Source organism: Macadamia integrifolia, chromosome 6, assembly GCF_013358625.1.
Source record: "Macadamia integrifolia cultivar HAES 741 chromosome 6, SCU_Mint_v3, whole genome shotgun sequence".
NCBI lineage: Eukaryota > Viridiplantae > Streptophyta > Magnoliopsida > Proteales > Proteaceae > Macadamia > Macadamia integrifolia.
This window is the reverse complement of record NC_056562.1, coordinates 724,632-731,040: the sequence shown is the minus strand read 5'-3', so window position 1 is coordinate 731,040 and position 6,409 is coordinate 724,632. Positions and strand designations below refer to the sequence as shown.

At 38.9% G+C, this 6,409-nt stretch overlaps 1 protein-coding gene across 2 annotated transcripts in view; it reads right to left on the bottom strand.

The window, feature by feature from the left end:
• LOC122081733 (TOM1-like protein 6) overlaps nucleotides 1-6,409 on the bottom strand; it is a 16,912-nt gene that overhangs the window by 5,890 nt on the left and 4,613 nt on the right. The window lies entirely within an intron of this gene.

The following is a 6,409-nucleotide window of genomic DNA, read 5'->3' as shown; positions in this document are numbered from 1 at the left end:
ATTTTGTCAAGGGTTTTAAGAAAGGGCTTTGAGAAGGAATCAAGGAACAAGGAAGAACCACTGATCCAGGCGACCATTTTGCTCCGGCAGCGGTGAGCTTCATTCTTCTTTGACAGGAGTAGAAATATAGTGGATGACCTTAGGACTTAGGAACTTATTTTGGCATCATAGAGGTAAGTATAATAAATACTTATATTTTTTATGTCTTCTTTTCTTTATATTTATAATTTTGTTTCATAATTATGTATTTATATTATATGTTAATATGTTATGATGATTGATGATTGATGATTGATGATTGATGATTGATGATTGATGAAGATGAACTTAGTTTATTCACTTTATTGATTTGTTTTCTTGATGAATATCTTACATTGGTATGAATATGAACCTTTAATATTTATTTAACATATGAGTAATAGGATCCAACCGGGATTTGAGCCAAATAGATTGGTTTTATAAAAAAATTACATAGGAATGCTTTAGTCAATAAGGTAACGCTTTATGCCTGCCTTATCGCTAAGGAGCTTCGAAAGACCTTCAAATGCCTCCGTCGCCTTACCGCCTTAAAAACTATGGTCGAAACCCGATATCTTGAACCTTACTTATACCTCCAATATGAAAATCACCCCCTAATCACAAATGTTGCACTCTTAAATGTGATTACATCAGGTGTCCATAAGCTATACTTAGTTACTCAAGAGAATAGAATCTGGGAACAGAACGGAAAACAAACAATAAAGAACAAAAGGAACACTCTTGGAATGAAGCAAGCAGTGAGCAGAGCATATGCATTCTAATTATTCTAACACTATTCCCTTCATAGGTAATAAGTATTTATAGGCAAAGACTGTACCCGTACAGATACACCTATGCATCTATAGGCACCTATATATATATATATATATGTCTCTTGCCATGTACATACATACTGGTATATGTATGTACATGTAGGTGCTATGTACGTAGGATGTGGTGCATGCATAGGTGTGTCAAATAATGTGCCTTAAATGAATTGAATGAATTTGCATTTGAATTTGGTTTTGCAACAAAAAATAATGTCTAAAAATCAAGCAATAACCAAACCAGTACCCATACCCGTACCCCGACCCTCTATACACACTTCAATTACCAAGTAATCAAAAGAGCTAAGCTAAAGAAAACAAAAAAGAGAGCTCAAGGGAGCTGCTGTTTTGAAACTTAAAACACCAACAGCATTGCTTGTGCAACAGGTCAGACATTCACCACTCAGAAGATCATAACCGCCCTAACTTTTCGAAGTTGATGTAGATCAAAAGTACTCCTTGAAGCACCAATGCAGGAGGAATTAAAGAAGGGTATATTGGGAAGTAAAAAAATGAGTTAAACCTAACAAGTCGGGCCTTCTTCACCAATGCAGAGATGAGCTCTCTTGCGAGAAGGAGAGATCTCTCACCCAAAGGACCAAATCGAACCAGGGTTCTAGGAATAACTTTCCAACCCTCAGGCCTATTGAATTCTACCCAAAAACAGTTTAATAATCAATACACAAGCCAGGAAGAATCCTTGCAATCTGAACCTGGTGATGGAAGGGAAACCAGATCTGAATCTGAGTTACAAACAAATGAACCGATTGGAAGCAGGGAACCTGGGTATTAATCGCCCTAGGGAAAGGAACCTGTGACTCCAATCTCAGGACAAATCAACCTCTGTTAAATGATCCGAGGAGGCCTTCCCTGAATCTGGTAATACCACCCAAAAAGAGAACACAAGAAACTATTATTATGATAGGAAAACAGGGGAACGGGGAATGATGAGAGAGAGAGAGAGAGGTCACACGACCTAACTGCTATTGTACCATCCTGGCACCATAAACAACTGCATAAACTTAATTCTTCAGATCTGCCGAATGAATTGGGTTACAAACCTATTCATAAGAAACAAAATTAAAAGCTTCCTAATTGAAAATTTAAAATTGAAATAGAAATAAAATCTCCTAATTACTTCCTAAAACTTAGACTAATAAAAATAGAAACACTATTAAACTCAAATTGGAAATTCCCTACTTGTCTAATAACTACCCAAAAATAAAAAGATTACATATATTTCCCAAATAAAATAAATCCTAAATAATTAAAATATCCTACTGAACCCAAAAACCCAATTAAACCCTGTTCATCTCGGTCTAAATTTCCAGAACGGTTAATCCGGTTCAGCCACGATTCTGCATCATACCATCAACTTGATAGGTCTGTAGAGCGGCTTAAAGCTCACTTGGATGCTAAGGGATACACTCAGACATATGGGGCTGATTACTTTGAGACACAATCTGTTAATGGTTTGAACTCTATTCGTGTTCTCATTTCTTTGGCTATTAATATTAATTGGTTGATAAAAAGAATGCATTTCTGTATGGTGATTTACTTGAAAAGGTCTACATGAAGCAACCTATTGGGTATGTTTCTCGAGAGGGAAAATGCACAGAGAGTATGTAAGCTTCGCAAAGCAATTTATGGTTTGGAATAGTTGCCTAGAGCTTGGTCTGATAAATTAAACAAGTTGCTATTGTTTATGGGTTCACACAATGCTGCTTTGCTCACTTTGTGTTTGTTTGTTGCTAAGATTCCAAGGTGATAGTGTTAGTTGTTTATTTTAATGACATTATCATCCCTAATAACAATTTAGCTGGTATTAAAGGTGTCAATACCTCCTTATAACAACACTTCCAAATTAAGGACTTGAGTGTTCTCAAATATTGTTTAGGAACTGAGGGATTTTTCTTTTTTTTTTAGATGAACAAAAGTTTCATTACCAAAGGGAAAAGGAAAGAAAATGCACAGCCCCTGAGGGGGAAAGAACAGGAAAAAAACAAGCTAAAATAGAAAAACAAAGCAACCTGTTGGTGTACGATGTCTTGTATTCCGTCACAGTTTAATCCATGGAGTACTGGTGCAGCGCCTCGACAGGTAGGACAGTAGTCCCACTATATATTGAGGGCAGTTGTGTACTTTTTCGGATTAGGGTTTTTCACTATATATTTGTAGCGAGGGTTTCTTTCTCTGAAATGCAAGCAATACTGAGAGGTGTGAGAGACGAGCATTGTAACCCTATTCTCCATTGATAGTGAAGCAGGATCTCATCTCACCGGGGACGTAGGCAATCTTGCCGAACCTCGTAAATCTGTGTATTGCTTGTTCTTGTTTTTCCATTATCTTCTACATCGTTTTAGGGTTGCATTTCTACACAACCTAGGGAGGGGGGAAGTAGGGTGCAGAATGGAGGAGGGCAAACCCCAAGAAACAATAATGAGCCTATTCTTTGGAGAGTCCCTTGTATGGCGATAGGGGAGCATAGAGAGCTTCAAATTGACATAAAAAAGATGGCTTTCCAAATCATGTCCAAAGATCTAGAGTTAGAGGTCCATTTTCAAAGATTGCATTCCATCTAAATGTGGTTGATAACAGCATAGAAGGCAAGCTTTCTAGCTGTGTCACAGATAGAACTCCCAGCAAAGGTCATGTCTACCCAGAACCATTCTCTCTAATGGGGGAGGATGCGACGGTGACAAGACTAGCAGTTGGAGAGTGTTTTCTTACAGATGGAGGAGAAGAAAGACAAACAAAGAAGAGGTGGTCGACGACCTCGACCCCATTCCAGTAAAGCAGCAAGCTGGAGGGACATGACTGTGCTTGAAAATAATGATTCGGTTGGGAGGTAGTTGGAGAGAGCTCTCCAGGTTGAAAAGCTATGACGAGGGATATGACCTTTAAACCTAATAATCTTACACCAAGGAGCGAGAGGATGATGAGACCAAACCAAATCCCAGGCTGAGGAGGAACTGAAGGAGCTAGAGGGGTCCGGAGCCTAGATGATTCTACCCATTCTGCCCCAGTGACTGAGGGGAATGGGAGGGAGGGAGGGAGGAGATAGGTGGCCTAGGAACCATCAGAGATTATGGATGCAACAAAAGAATATTTTTGGAAGGTCGGAAGTGTAAACGGTTCTACCATTCTGACTCCAACTATCAAGAAGAGGACACCAGAGGGGTGCCAATTATCCATCCAAAGAGAGGTGGAGGTATCATCATCAATTTGGGTGAGAATGGCCTATAGGGCAATCAGACGGATTTTCAGGATCTTGCTCCAAACACAAGAGGCATCAAGGGGGATGGGTGATGGGTTAAAGTCTTTCCTAATGATGTAGGAGTGGATCCAAGAAACCCAGATGTTATTATGCTTGGATACAATCTTCCAAAGGAGGATTAGGATTCCAACAGTATTGACATCTTAAATCCGACGCAAACCTAATCCTCTTTCTTGCTTAAGGAGGCAAACAGTCGACGAACTAATGGGATGAAGGAATCCAGAAGAGTCCCCACCTTTTTAAAGGAAAGAGCAAATGAGAAATTCCACTTTCTTGATGGAAAATTAAGGTAACTCGTAAACATCAGACAAAAAAAGGTAACAAGAAAACAGATCTATCTAATGAGCTCCAACTTGCCATGAAGGAAAGGAACTTGCCCTTCTAAAGTTGTAACAGCTTACGCATGAGGTCAAGCATAGGAGTGTAGTGGTGAGAAGTCAATCTGACTGAAATAAGGGGAAGACCCAAATAATTGAAAGGGAGGGAACCGAGGGAGAAACTAGTCAGATTAAGTAGTGGGATTTGAGGTAATCTGGGCACCCAAGAGAAAGAGATGGGATTTGAAGAGATTGACTTGACGACCATAAATCTTCAAAAAGACAGAGGGAAGACATGATGAACTGGATGAATGGAGAGTCATCCATAGAAAAAATCATGAGATCAACAACAAAAGCAAGATGAGTGAGATTGAGGGCTTTACATTTAGGAAGGGGTGAGATGAGATGAAGGTCTATAGATGTCTGGATGGACCTCGAAAGGACCTCAAGGGCAAAGGAGAAAGGAAAGGGGAGAGGGGGCAGCCTTGCTGAATGTCAACGAGGGGGAAAGACATGCCATAAAGGACCTTAGAGATGAAGTCCTACCTACTGGAGTAAAAAAAAAATTGTGTAGATCAATATTAAGGAGGGCGGCTGGGGAGTGGGATTTCTGGTCAAATTCCTCATAAGAAACTTGGAGTTTGTGACGATAAGGAGTTTGTAGACAAGCATCAATATAGAAGACTGTCGGTAAACTCACCTACTTTACTGTGACTAGGCCTGAAATATCATTTGCAATACGTTTTATAAGCCAATTCATATAGAACCCCAAGTAGGCTCACTAGGAGGTGGCATATCGTAATTCGTGATATCCTAAGGGTGCTCCAAGAAAGGGGGGTTTCATTTATAAACCTCATAGCCATATTGATCTTGTTGGTTATTCTGATGATGGTTGGGCAGGTGCTGAAGGCAATGGGAGATTGACCATTAGTTACTATACGATTGTTAGTGGTAATTTTGCTACTTGGAGGAGTAAGAAACAAGCTACAATGCATGATCTACTGTTGAAGCTGAATACAGAGTCATGGCTCATACTGCAATTGAAACAATGTTATTAAAGTCACTTATTCTGGAGCTTGGTTTTCCAATCAACAAGCATGTTGACAAGTATTGTGATAATTAGGCAACTATTTATATCATCACTAGTAATTTTTCCTTCCATGAACAAACAAAGCATATTGAATTTGACTGTCATTTTGTGAAGAAAAAAATGACACAAAAGTTAAACTCCACTCCGTTTATCAATTTTTCTAATCAACTTGGTGACTTCTTTACCAAAGCTTTGGTTTGAAATGTATTTCTTCAAGGATGTTCCAAACTAGGCATGTGAGATATTTATGCTCCAAGTTGAGGGGAAGTTTTTAGAACTGCGGGGTGTATTTTAATATGTTCCTTCTTGCTAAAAGGCTAATGTGTTCATACTACATACACATAAGTTTAGGCATTATTTTGTAATTATTTGGTATTATAAAAATATCTATTGGCAGCTGGTTAGAATAATTTTCTATTCCCTATCAGTATGCTCTTTTTTCTCTACTTTTTTTCTTTTCTTGCCCAAGTCAGGTATTGGATATTCTTGGTTTTATTCTATCACAACCTACACCAAATGTAATCCTTGAAAGAGAGTGCTATCATCTCAAGGAGCATCCTAAGTGACATTTAAGAATCCTGCCCATACAGTGCGTGCTTGCTTTAACAGCTAGATACTGGTCATACTTCATGCTAACATTTCCTCCCTTAAGGCCCTGTTTGTTTGATGGAAAATAGTGGGGTGGGAACAAAGGGGTGGGTAACTGTAGGGTTTTCCATTAAATTTCAAAAAAGGCAGGTGTTTGGTTCATCCTGGGTGAGAAACTAGCCAGAACTCCATCCATTAATTAAGGAAACATGTTCACCTACGTGACAAGCCATTCCCACCCCTCCTTTAAAGTCTCACCATTTTGGGTAGGAATTTTTTTTTTTTTTTTGGG